The sequence below is a fragment of the Lampetra fluviatilis genome, chromosome 1 (assembly GCF_964198595.1).
Source record: "Lampetra fluviatilis chromosome 1, kcLamFluv1.1, whole genome shotgun sequence".
NCBI lineage: Eukaryota > Metazoa > Chordata > Hyperoartia > Petromyzontiformes > Petromyzontidae > Lampetra > Lampetra fluviatilis.
The window spans coordinates 345414-360000 of record NC_136275.1 but is presented as its reverse complement, the minus strand read 5'-3'; the positions used below and the strand labels follow the sequence as shown (position 1 = coordinate 360000).

General features: G+C 44.2%; 2 non-coding genes across 2 annotated transcripts; both read left to right on the top strand.

Annotated features, from left to right (window-relative positions):
- The first annotated feature begins 7712 nt into the window (after positions 1–7712).
- TRNAR-CCU (transfer RNA arginine (anticodon CCU)) lies at positions 7713–7785 on the top strand. The gene has a single exon. It is a non-coding gene; the product is annotated as a tRNA-Arg (tRNA).
- Positions 7786–8243: 458 nt separating this feature from the next.
- TRNAR-CCU (transfer RNA arginine (anticodon CCU)) lies at positions 8244–8316 on the top strand. Its single transcript has one exon. It is a non-coding gene; the product is annotated as a tRNA-Arg (tRNA).
- The last annotated feature ends 6271 nt before the right edge of the window (positions 8317–14587 follow it).

Genomic DNA, 14587 nt, shown 5'->3' with positions numbered 1-14587 from the left:
CCAACCCTAACCCTAACCCTAACCCTAATCCCTAACCCGCTAACCCCAACCCCTAACCCTAACCCCTAACACCTACCCCTAACCCTAATAAAAGCCCAAACCCTAATAAAAGCCCAAACCCTAATAAAAGGCCCAACCCTAATAAAAGCCCCAACCCTAATAAAAGCCAAAACCCTAATAAAAGCCCAACCCCTAATAAAAGCCCCAACCCTAATAAAAGCCCAACCCCTAATAAAAGCGGAAACCCTAATAAAAGCCCCAACCCTAATAAAAGCCCAAACCCTAATAAAAGCCCAACCCTAATAAAAGCCCGAACCCTAATAAAAGCCCAAACCCTAATAAAAGCCCAAACCCCAAACCCTGAACCCCAAACCCTATAACCCCAAACCCTATAGCCCTATCCCTATAGCCCTAACCCTATCCGTATAACCGTAACCCTATCCCCGAAACATAAACCATAACCCTAACCTAACCCTAAACTAATCATCGCCTCATTACAATGAAACAAATCTAAGGATGTTGTGCATAAAATAGCTTAAAAGTTTCGCTTACAAGAGCAACGGTCTACGAGTCTATTACCAACTCTAAACACAACATAGGCCTCGTAACTTTGTTTGCAAAAACATTTCCACCGAATGAGTTGGTAACTCACCTTGAAAAGCTGGTAATCCACCTGGAGGAGCTGGTAATCCACATGAACCAGCTGGTAATCCACATGGAGCTGTTAATTCACATGAATGAGCATGTGGCCACCACGTGATACAACTGCAGCGCCCCCGTGTGGCCACCACGTGACACAACTCCAGCGCCCCCGTGTGGCCACCACGTGCTACAACTGCAGCGCCACCGTGTGGCCACCACATAATAAAACTGCAGCGCCACCGTGTGGCCACCACATGATACAACTCCAGCGCCCCCGTGTGGCCACCATGTGATACAACTGCAGCGCCACCGTGTGGCCACCACGTGATGCAACTACAGCGCCCCCGTGTGGCCACCACGTGATACAACTGTAGCGCCACCGTGTGGCCACCACGTGATACAACTGCAGTGCCACCACACGGGGGCAGTGCCACCGCGTGGTGGCCACCATGCGTGTGGCTGTGTTGGAGAGTACCCACAACATTGACAGCAACACACCGGTGTGCTGTACTCGTAACGAATTGCCATGTTTTGTTTAAGTGAGAAACCTTTATAATTGGCTGTGTCGGGTGGTGGCGGGTTCAACATTTATCTTTACGCGATATAACCCAAACATTTCTCTATTTACTGTAGTTGTGCATTTGTCCACAAGAGGGCAACACGTGACTTGTATAGCCCTGACCCTAATCTGTAATGCTCATATAACCACCTCAGCCCTATAGCTGTGATTTAATTGAATATCTGGCTTGCATGCCACAATCATTGTTAAAATTCAGTTGCTATACTTTATGGAAGGGATTTTGGAATATAAATAAATCACCCCTCGTGCTATCCTATGTTTACCTATGTTTTTAGTACAATTCTTGGATGTAGAAATTGAAAATGCTTTTGGCCACTAATTTCACGGTGGAAATATTTTTCATCAAACCCTCCGGACAATTTGTAGCCTACAAATGGTGCAGTCAGGAAATGTAAAAACTGATGCTGTCTCTTGGTTGCAGTGTTATTGACAAGCAAAATCAAGGCTTTTTAATAATATTTTGCTTCAGGCTTGACTTTTCCTAAGGGAAATTGTATTGACAAATTGTCAACAATGAACCTTAACACCATTTATTCTGAAATACATTTCGGGAAAAAAAATTTTGGAGGGGGGGGTTAAGGTTGACAATCACTGTCAGATTACACAAAATGAACAAAACGATCGTAGGGAAGTATATTTTTTAAACCCTCGCAAAAAATCTATATTCAATGAGCATGGTCTAAATTACGCATAGGCTGCCGATAATCACCACGCAGGCTGCAATCTAAACACGTGTTGATGCAGGATGTTAAACATCATCCCTGTTGGGGATGTGTTACAGCCTCTTCCTCGCCTCACTACAATGAAAAACAATCTGAGGATTTTGCGCTTAAAATAGCTTAAATGTTTCGCTTAAAAAAGCAAAGGTCTACGAGTCTAGCTATGACCAACTCTAAACACAAGACAGGCCTCGTCACTTTGTGTTGACAAAACATTCCACCGAATGAGCTGGTAACTCACCTTGAGGAGCTGGGAATCCACCTTGACGAGCTGGTAATCCACATGGTCGAGCTGGTAATCCACATGGTCGAGCTGGTAATCCACAACACGAGCTGGTAATTCACATGGTCGAGCTGGTAATCCACATGGTCGAGCTGGTAATTCACATGGTCGAGCTGGTAATCCACATGGTCGAGCTGGTAATCCACATGGTCGAGCTGGTAATCCACATGAACGAGCTGGTAATCCACATGGTCGAGCTGGTAATCCACATGGTCGAGCTGGTAATCCACATGGTCGAGCTGGTAATCCACATGGTCGAGCTGGTAATCCACATGAACGAGCTGGTAATTCACTTGAACGAGTTGGTAATCCACATGAACGAGCTGGTAATCCACATGAACGAGCTGGTAATCCACAACACGAGCTGGTAATTCACATGAACGAGCTGGTAATCCACATGAACGAGCTGGTAATCCATATGAACGAGCTGGTAATCCACATGAACGAGCTGGTAATGCAGATGAACGAGCTGGTAATGCACATGAACGAGCTGGTAATCAACATGAACGAGCTGGTAATCCACAACACGAGCTAGTAATCCACATGAACGAGCTGGTAATCCACAACACGAGCTGGTAATCCACATGAACGAGCTTGGAATCCGATTGGAGGAGTTAAGGACACGTGGCCGGAAGCAGGGGTGCCGTCCTTGATACAGCAAGGGGTGGGGCCGGGGCAAAGGGATGAAGGGGGAGCGCGAGGGGGATTCGGGGCTCGTTCGGGGATCAAGAGAGGGAACAGACACGCAACATAGTGAGCAGCCTAGAACAAGTTAGCCACACTTAGCAACAGAAGCCGGTGTACACTGAATTGTTTCATAAACGCAATGCCTCCTACAACTGTGTGTGTGCGTGCCTCAGTCGACACAACGCATGTTTAAGTATGTTTTTCGTACAATTCTGGGGCGCAGAAATTGCAAATGCTTTGGAAATGTTTTTTGTCAAACCTCTGGACAATTTGTAGCCTACATATTCTGCAATCAGGAAATACAACTGGCTCTGTGTCTTTTGGTTGCAGTGCTATTGACAAGCAAAATAAGGGCTTTTAAGAAATGTTTTGCAACAATTAAGACTTTTTCCAATGGGAAATTGCATTGAACAATGGTCAACTTTGCACCTTCATAACCCCTAAAGCTAAACCTATCCCTATTTAAATTGTCGATTTTTTCTCGAGAAAAAATATATTTGTATAATCACCAAATTTAATTTCATACATAGCATAGTATGACTAAAGGCATTGGAGGAATGAGCTTCTAATTAAAAAATTACAAATCAAAAATGTGGGTATTTTTTTGCAAAAAACCACGTAGTACCTTTAATTTTACAGTTTTTGTTTCATCCATCACGTAGTGAGACTAACGTCAATGGAGGAATTCACAGTGGCAAGAATGTAACTACCTTGCCTGGTATACAGGAAGTCGTAAGTTGAACCCCGTCCCTCACACCTGCTGTATGTTTGTAGTTTGCATGTTCTCCCCATGGTCGTGTGGATTTTTCCCTCCACATGCGTTTAGTGTATTTGACTGCTATGTCGATTTTTTCACGCAAAAAATATACATGTTAAATTGCCCAGTTTTTATTGTATATACAGCATTGTAAGACAAAATTCAATGGAGGAATTCACTTCTCATTGACCCCTAACCGTTTACCATAACCATAACTAGGCTAACAGGGTTATGGCTTATTTTGGGAGTCCCTATTCCATTTCCGGGAGCCCCACAACCACTTCCTTGGTGTTCAAATTCCCGCATGAAGAATCGGTACTCCGAGATTTGGAATTGAGACTCCTGCTTTGGATTTAGGACTTCTTAGGGTTGCAAGTGAGATGCCTCAAATATGCCTTTAAACGTGTCTCAGCGAGATGAGTTGAATCGTATATGGCGCGACTCTGTCGTGTAGAGTCGAAGGGCACACGCCACTTGCTTGTGTGACTTGTGGAACCGGGGCGGCATTTTGCATTTAAGTCGATGATGGGTGTGATTGTTGCCAATTTGAAGGGCACTGTTTGAGAATGCAGTGCGTATCACTATTTCAGCACCGATGTTCTCCAAATATTCAATGGTCTAAATGTATGGGACAGCTTGGGATGTCAATGCAGTAGTTTGTTATTTGAAAATCCGTAAAGAAATAAAGCATTGCAGTGCAAATCGGCCGGATAGTTTCGTTTTTACACGCTTTCTTTTAACTCACTCTATCTGTTGTTGTTATCGTCGTTGTATCCTCAAATCTTGTAACTCAATTTTAACCCACTACCCAATGTGGTGTCGACTGCAAACTTGCTATACTTATGTCAAACTAATGACAAATACTATATTCTATCATATATTTTTTAATATTTTTAAACAATATTTTTATCTTCTTGGTTCTTTCGTTAAAGTCACGTAGAATGGAAGTAATAAAATAATAAAAATATACATAATAAAATAATTCTCACGACGTTTCGGCTACAACGCAAGCAGCCGTCTTCAGGTGAAGAATAAGACACTGCCAAGCTTGGAGCTTATATATACGCATTTCCCATGAATATGCTAAATTCCTCTTGATATGCAAATTATTTTGTCAAGGCGCTCTTCTTCCACCTCCAACCCAGCTTATATATAAGCTCCAAGCTTGGCAGTGTCTCATTCTTCACCTGAAGACGGCTGCTTGCGTTGTAGCCGAAACGTCGTGAGAATAATTTTATTATGTTTATTTTTATTATTCTATTACTTCCCTTCTAGGTGACTTTACCGAAAAAACCAAGAAGATGAATCCCTGCAATCACGAAAGCTTTAAATCGAAATTTAATATTTTTTATATGTTATGTTTTGGCTTGGGTCTAATTGTCCACGGTCAACTGACATTGGCTGTAATTGGCCACGGTCCCTTACGTTTTGGAAAGCTTCAGGGCCACTTCCTGGAGTCGTGGAGTTCTGCCATTACTCGTACATTTCATAAAATCGTGTTTAAAAAAAAGTTTTTTTCAATATTATTTTTACCGCGCTTGATGTGTTACGTGTCCCCCCTGGTGGACAAGTGCAGTATCACAAGCAATCAATTCGTAGTTGTGAGTCGCTGGTGATGTGGCGTCCTGGCGTATGTCCGAAGTACGGTTGGCTGCAATGAAGCCGTGAAGACACCACACAGTGCCACTGCTGCTGTTACCGTGCCGAGGCACTGCAGTTGTCATACTAACCCTTAACCCTAACCCCCTGAACCTGACCCTAACCCTAATGCCTAACCCTCAAATAACCCTAACCCTGAACTCTAACCATAATCCAACCATGACCCTAACTCCTAACCACGACCCTGACCCTAACTACCTTAACCCTAACCCCCAACCACTAACTCCTAGCCCTAACCCCTAACCACTAACCCTGACCTTCACCCAAGTCCTAACCCCTAACTCAAACCCTAACCCTAATCCTAACCCTCACCCAAACCCTTACACAATTTTGTCCATAAACGGCATAGGCTAGTATGCCAATTTGCTTTTTGGCCAAAGAAGGTATGATGATTTTCTCGGCATACCTGAGGTGAAAATTTTATCGTGAAATTTAACATTTTGTACATAATACGTAGCATACTACAGCAAACACAATGGAGGAATGCACTTTTTGTTAAAAAATAAAGCTATGGAAATTTGGCTCATTTTGGCAAAAAAACTGTATAAGTTAGTATGCTGATTTTCTATTTGAGACGTGAAAATGTGATCGTGAAATGTCTCACTTTTAATGTAATATATAGCATACTAATGCTAAACAAAAGGAAGGAATTAACTTTTTATTGGAAAATAAAGATGTGAAAATTTGGCTCATTTTGGCAAATAAACTGCATAGGTTAGTATGCTGACATCTTTTTGAGACGTGAAAATATAATCGTAAAATTTCTCACTTTTAATCTTACCTATATAATTCATTTTTTGTCTGTCTCTAAACTTTAAATCGGTCCGATTATCGATTTAGTGCGATTTCTCTTTATTTATTTACTTTTGCTGACCGGCACGTGACAAAGCACGCCTATGCGCATGCGCGAAGGCGGTTGCCCCCGGCAACGGGCAGCAACGCCGTCGCTGCAGGGTGGACGCCATTTTTAATCCCCGTTAAAAATATGCACACGCATTAACACGCGACGCTGAGGTAAATTCATCAAAGTTTCACGTCCTCTTCACTCCCCCCCCCCCACCCCAATGTGCGCAATTACTATTATAGGGTCGGTAGATAATAAAATTATAGCGCTTAGACAGTATTATTCCAGCGCGGGGGGGGGGGGGGTAGCGGCCCCAGCACCCAGCCTCGGCCGGGTGGGCAATCTAGGCGAGGCCGGAGGCTCTGCACGGTACTAGGCCTCGACACCCCTCACGTGTCAGGCGAAGACTTTGTGCTATAAACTCGATATGCCCAGCATTGCCCGGGGGAAAAATACATTTAAAATCTTCTGAAAACTTTAAAACATAACATACCAATGAAAATACAACTGTGTAATTCAAATTTTAAACCCGACCGAGCAAAGACTTGATTCTCTGAATCGCGCAAAGGAATTGAAGGTTGTAGAATCGGCTGATTCCCATTTACTATAAGTTGGTTATAGAGTCAATATAAACTGCAACGAACGGGAAATATCCGGCGTTGCCCGGGGCAAAAATATATTTAAAAATTTCTGAAAACTTTTAAACATAACATACCAATCAAAATAAAACTCTGTAATTCAAATTGTAACCCAAGCACGCCAAGAAGCGATTCTTTGGAATCGTTGCGAATTAATCGAGGGGTTGTAGATTACTTTAGAATCGACCTATTCCCTTTTTAAATCCTTTATATTAAGTTTGCGTGCTTGCTTGCTTGCGTGCTTGCTTGCTTGCTTAGGACCGTGCAAATCTTTCGGTCGTTTTTTAACCCACTTCCCGTGATCCAATCGAGCTGACATTTTCCACACAGACTCGTTGTGCCAGACAATTATTGTTCGTGAAAAAAAATTCCCAAAAATTTACACTTTTTAGGCAAAAAATTTATATTTTACATATTTTCAAATAGAACGCATTCATGGCTTTGGCTGAACGTCAGAGTGTAAGAGACCAGAGCGTAAGCCCTCCACAGGCCGTGGCGGAGTAGCGCAGTTGGTAGCGCCCTCGCTTCCCATGCCAAAGGTCGCGCGATCGATCCCCGTGTCCTCCACAGGCGAATATATTTTTAAATCCTTTATATTAAGTTCACTTGCTTGCTTGCTTGCGTGCTTGCGTGCTTGCTTGCTTACGACCGTGCAAATCTTTCGGTAGTTTTTTAACCCACTTCCCGTGATACAATCGAGCTGACATTTTGCACACAGACTCGTTGTGCGTGACAATTAATTTTCGTGAAAAAAAAATTCAAAAATTTTCCACTTTTTAGGAAAAAAACAATTATCAACATGAATAAAACAGAGGGGACGAAAGGGGAAAACATATCTTTTTTTTATTGTGAGTTTATTTAAGAAGTCTGTACATAAGCCAGGTTTTCATCATGCTATATGTAGCCCCAGTGGCCTAATGGATAAGGCACTGGCCTCCTAAGCCAGGGATTGTGGGTTTGAGTCCCACCTGGGGTTGCTGAGAAAAAGCTGTTAATTTTGTAAAATAAAGATGTCAAGTTTACGAATCTGATAATGAAAAGCCAAAATGGCGCTGTGCCTATAGAAGAGAGTTTTAAAACAGTGTTCAATTATACTTTTTGGTTCTTTCGGTAAAGTTACGTCGGTATAGTGTCCATCATCAGATGATGATGATGGATGCTTGTGTTGATGATAGACGCTTGTGTTGAGCCCGAAACGTCGTGATTTATTTTATTTTATACCTACGTGAATTTACCAAAAGAACCAAAGAGTATGGATTCCTGAAGTCACGAAAGCTTCAAATCAAGAGAGTTTTAAACAGTGTACTTTGGTGACAATTATCAACATTGATAAAGCAGAGAATAAAAGGGGAAAATACGTATCCATTTATATTATTATTGCGAGTTTATTTAACAAGTCTGTATATAAGCCAGGTTGTCATCATGCTACATGTAGCCCCAGTGGCCTAATGGATAAGGCACTGGCCTCCTAAGCCAGGGATTGTGGGTTCGAGTCCCAGCTGGGGTAGCTGAGAAAAAGTTGTTCATTTTGTAGAACGTCAAGTTTATGAACATGACGATGAGAAGCGAAGGTGGTACTGTGCCGATCGAAGAGAGTTTGAAATCAGTGTACTTTGGTGACAGGAATCAACATTGATAAAGCAGAGGGGACGAAAGGGGGAAATACATATCCATTTTTAAATCCTTTATATTAAGTTCACTTGCTTGCTTGTGCGCTTACGACCGTGCAAATATTTCGGTCGTTTTTGAACCCACTTCCCGTGATCCAAGCGAGCTGACATTTTGCACACAAACTCGTTGTGCGTGACAATTTATTTTCGTGAAATTTTTTTTCCAAAATGTTACACTTTATAGGAAAAAATAAATTATATTTAATTACCAATTGCTTAATGGTGGCAGGCAATCATCTGACCCATAGATGGCAGCCATCTCAAGCCAGAGGACGAGAGGACTCTAGCCGCCACGCATATAAAGGATTTATAGTGAAAAACTTTGTTTTTACGGGTTAATTTTTTAACAAACTGCGTGTCGCCAAGTTTGCTTAACATTTCCAACAGACACACACATTCACACGTTTAGCTTTTACATTTAACATACAAAACGTCAGCATGTACTGCTGTCATCATAGGCAAAAATATATACACCCTCACCACTCTCCCTCACCACTCACTCCTCTCCCTCAACGCTCACCCTCACCAATCATCCTCACCACCACCACTCACCCTCACCACTCACTCTCACCACTCACACTCAATACTCACCACCACCACTCACCCTCACCACCACCACTCACCCTCACCACTCACCCTCACCACTCTCACTACTCACCCTCACCACCACCACTCACTCTCACCACTCACCCTCACCACTCACTCTCACCACTCACGCTCACCAATCACCCTCACCACTCACTCACCACTCACCCTCACCAATCATCCTCACCACCACCACTCACCCTCACCACTCACTCTCACCACTCACACTCAATACTCACCACCACCACTCACCCTCACCACCACCACTCACCCTCACCACTCACCCTCACCACTCTCACTACTCACCCTCACCACCACCACTCACTCTCACCACTCACCCTCACCACTCACTCTCACCACTCACGCTCACCAATCACCCTCACCACTCACTCACCACTCACCCTCACCACTCACTCTCACTAATCACCCTCACCACCACCACTCACCCTCACCACTCACCCTCACCACTCACCCTCACCACTCACCCCTCTCCCTCAGCACGCACCCTCACCATCACTCACTCACCCTCACCACTCACACTCACCCTCACCACTCACCCTCACTACTCTCCCTCACCACTCTCTCAATACTCGCGCTCACCACTCACCCTCACCAATCATCCTCGCCACCACCACTCACCCTCACCACCACTCACCCTCACCACTCTCCCTCACCACTCACCCTCACCACTCACCCCTCTCCCTCACCACTCATGGTCACCACTCACCCTCGCCAATCATCCTCGCCAATCATCCTCACTACTCACCACTCACCCTCACCACTCACCCACACCACACACTAACACCACTCACCCCTCTCCCTCACCACTCATGCTCACCACTCACCCTCACCCTCACCCTCACCACTCACCCTCACCACTCACCCTCCACAATCATCCTCACTTACTCACCACTCTTCCTCACCACTCACCCTCACCACTCACCCCTCTCCCTCACCACTCACCCCTCTCCCTCACCACTCACCCTCATCACTCACCCTCATCACTCACCCTCACCGCTCACCACTCACCCTCACCACTCACCATCACTGTGGTGGTGGTACCTGCTATGATGACAGTAGTACGAGCTGACGTTTTGTATGTTAAATGTGAAAAGCTAAATTAGTGAATGTGTGTGTCTGTTCGAAATGTTAAGCATACTTGGCGACACGTAAGCAAGTTTTTAAAACGGGAATAGGGTTAGTGGTGGTGGTGAGGGGGAGTGTTGAGGGTGAGAATGAGTAGTGAGTGGTGAGCGTGAGTGGTGAGGGTGAGTGATGAGGGTGAGTAGTGAGGGTGAGTAGTGAGTGGTGAGCGTGAGTGGTGAGAGTGAGTGGTGATTGGTGAGGGTGTGATTGGTGAGGATGAGTGGTGAGTAGTGAGTGGGGAGGGTGAGTGGTGAGGGTGAGTGGTGAGGGTGAGTGGTGAGGGCGAGTGGCGGTTGTGAGTGGTGATTAGTGAGGGGTGAGTGGTGAGGGTGAGCGTGAGTGGTGTGGGTGAGTGGTGAGGGTGAGCGGTGAGGGTGAGCAGTGAGGGTGAGTGGTGATTGGTGAAGGTGAGTGGTGAGGGTGAGTGGTGAGGGTGAGTGGTTAGCGGTGAGGGTGAGTGGTTGTTGTGAGGGTGAGTGGTGAGAGTGAGTGGTGAGGGTGAGTGGCGGTTGTGAGTGGTGATTAGCGAGTGGTGTGTAGGTATATATACCTACGAGGGGTAAAGATTTTTTTTGAGCGGGATGGGGGGGTCCACAATTTTCGGAAACCTTTTACATAAACTATTTATCCCACACTTTCTACAAATTTTTGGGCTTGTGCAAGCCTCATATATTTGTTGGTGGAGAAATGTACAAACGGCCCACCGGGCTTTGACAATACCTTCGTATCTGTGTATATAAATGTAAGGTTTTAAAGGAATATTTTTTTCACCCGGGCAACGCCGGGTACTTCCGCTAGTGTAATATACAGTGATACCTCGGTTCACGAACTTAATTCGTGAACTGACTCTGTTCGCGAACCTAATTGGTCGTGAACCGAGGCACATTTTCCCATAGGGTTCAATATAAATCCGGTTAATCCGTTCTGACCTTTTTTTTTGGTTTTTGAAGCACAAAAATATGAAACAAATTACAATACACATTAGTACTGTACAGTATAGTAATGTATAAAGAGAGAACACTAACCTTGCTTGAGATGACTTCAGTAAGCACTCAAATGGGTGAACTGTACAATACAGTAAGTACAGTATTGTACAGTACAGTAGTACGGTACAGTACTGTATGTGCTAAAAAGCACACCAAAAAGCAAAAAGTCACTGAAAGTGTCTTCACAGTACTCACAGTACTTCTTTCTGTGTCTCTTCTTCTCTCCACGATCTTCCTACAGGAAGTCACGACCATGTGACAGCCTGGAAATAGCATTAAAATGGCCGCGGCTCCTGTTCGTGAACCGAAGCGGAGTTCGTGAACAGGAGCATATTTTTATGAACTTTTCTGTTCGTGAACCGAAGCGGAGTTCGTGAACAGGAGCATATTTTTATGAACTTTTCTGTTCGTGAACCGAAGCGGAGTTCGTGAACAGGAGCATATTTTTATGAACTTTTCTGTTCGTGAACCGAAGCGGAGTTCGTGAACAGGAGCATATTTTTATGAACTTTTCTGTTCGTGAACCGAAGCGGAGTTCGTGAACAGGAGCATATTTTTATGAACTTTTCTGTTCGTGAACCGAAGCGGAGTTCGTGAACAGGAGCATATTTTTATGAACTTTTCTGTTCGTGAACCGAAGCGGAGTTCGTGAACAGGAGCATATTTTTATGAACTTTTCTGTTCGTGAACCGAAGCGGAGTTCGTGAACAGGAGCATATTTTTATGAACTTTTCTGTTCGTGAACCGAAGCGGAGTTCGTGAACAGGAGCATATTTTTATGAACTTTTCTGTTCGTGAACCGAAGCGGAGTTCGTGAACAGGAGCATATTTTTATGAACTTTTCTGTTCGTGAACCGAAGCGGAGTTCGTGAACAGGAGCATATTTTTATGAACTTTTCTGTTCGTGAACCGAAGCGGAGTTCGTGAACAGGAGCATATTTTTATGAACTTTTCTGTTCGTGAACCGAAGCGGAGTTCGTGAACAGGAGCATATTTTTATGAACTTTTCTGTTCGTGAACCGAGTTGTTCGTGAACAGAAGCGTTCGTGAACCCAGGTATCACTGTATAGCATACTACGGCTAAATACAAAAGAGGAATGAACGTTTTGTTGAAAAATAAAGATGTAAAAATTTAGCTAATTTTGGCTAAAACGACATAGGTTAGCATGCTTATTTTTATGGACGTGAAAATTGCATAGTGAAATTTCTGACTTTTAATTAAACATATGGCATATTAAGGTTGACCCAACTGAATTTGTTGAAAAATAAAGCTGTGGAAATTTGGCTTATTTTGGCTAAAAACGGCATAGGTTAGTATGCCAATTTGAATATTTACTTGAACATTTCATCGTGAAATGTCCCACTTTTAATCTACATATATCATACTAACCCTATCCCTAAACCCTAACCCCCCTGATCCTAACCCTTAACCGCTAACCCTAAACAAACCCAAACCCAACCCTCTTTTGTATTCATCTTCTTGGTTCTTTCGGTAAAGTCACGTAGAAGGGAAGTAATAAAATAATAAAAATAAAACATAATAAAACAATTCTCACGACGTTTCGGCCACAACGCAAGCAGCCGTCCTCAGGCGAAGAATGAGAACATTATCAAGCTAGGAGCTTATATAGGTGTAGCGAGGAGGAGCGCCTTAACAAAAGAATGTGCATATGGCGCTCCTCCTCGCTACACCTATATAAGCTCCTAGCTTGATAATGTTCTCATTCTTCGCCTGAGGACGGCTGCTTGCGTTGTGGCCGAAACGTCGTGAGAATTGTTTTATTATGTTTTATTTTTATTATTTTATTACTTCCCTTCTACGTGACTTTACCGAAAGAACCAAGAAGATGAATCCCTGCAGTCACGAAAGCTTTAAATCGAAACTCTTTTGTATTGACAAATTGTCAACTTTGCACCTTAACGTTTGTTCTGAAATATATTTAGGGAAATGATTGCGGGGGGGGGGGGTTGACAATCACTGTCAGATTACACAAAATAAACGAAATCGATCGTAGGGAAGTATATTTCAAAAAACCTCGCAAAAACTCAATATTCAACGAGCGCGGACTCGCCTGAATTACATACAGGCTGCCGATAATCACCACGCAGGCCGCAATCTAAACACGTGTTGACGCACGATTTAAAACTTCATCCCTCTTGGGAACGTGTTACAGTCTCCTCCTCGCCTCATTACAATGAAAAACAATGAGAGGATTTTGCACTTAAATAGCTTAAATGTTACACTTAAAAAAGCGACGGTCTACGAATCTAGGCTATTACTAACTCTAAACACAAGACAGGCCTCGTAACTGTGTTTGACAAAAAAATTCCACTGAATGAGCTGGCAACTCACCTTGAGGAGCTGGGAATCCACCTTGACGAGCTGCTAAGCCATATGGTCGAGCTGGTGATCCACCTTGACGAGCTGCTAAGTCACATGGACCAGCTGTGATCGGTAGTTGAAGACGAATTCAAAGACGCCACAAGAACCACGCGTTCTCCACGCGGTGCCCAGTCGAGATGGCGCTCTGCGTGGGGAAGCCCCGCCCCGCCCCGCTTCGCCCCGCCCACGTGACGCCTCGCTCCGCACGCGCCTTCCCATCAATCATCCTCTAGCCGCCTGTCACGGCTCTCGTTCACCACCTGGCCTCTACTGCTCGGTGCGCCCTTCGTATTAAAAAAATAGTAACTCCATGTAACGTGTATTTTTTATTCAATCTCCGACACTTCCATGTATGAAAATGAAAGTATGTTCCAAATACAAATCCACACCGTGAAAGCAATCGCCACCAAACTTGGCTGGTATTCAATTCGTGGTTACGTCTGCCATCTGGTAGACATGTGCATTGTAGGCCAACACAGTTCGCCAGCAGTTGCCGCTGTCAGGCGTCACCCCGCGCGTTCCCGCAGTTGTGAGTCGCTGCTGCTGCGGCGTCCTGGCGTGAGTCCCAAGCGGGTTGGCGGCAATGAAGCCGTGAAGACGCCGCACAGCGCCCACTGCTGCTGTCACCGCGCCAGGCACTGCAGTGGTACCACGTCACCACACGGTGGCGCTACAGCACCATGCTGGTTAAGTTATTTTAGCGAGTTTACATGTTGGTTAGGTTATTTAGCGAGTGTCCATGTTCGTTAGGTTATTTTAGTGAGTGTCCATGTTGGTTAGTATATTTAGCGAGTGTCCATGTTGGTTATTTAGCGAGTGTCCATGTTAGTTAAGTTATTTTAGTGAGTGTCCATGTTGGTTAGTATATTTAGCGAGTGTCCATGTTGGTGTGTATGTTGAACTTCTTTCACACCGTAAATAGCCAACCATGGTCATCGGAGGTGCCGGGGAGGGACACCAAACTAAGCACGAAAAGCAGTTCTAAAGAAAATGTATTTTCAACCTAGA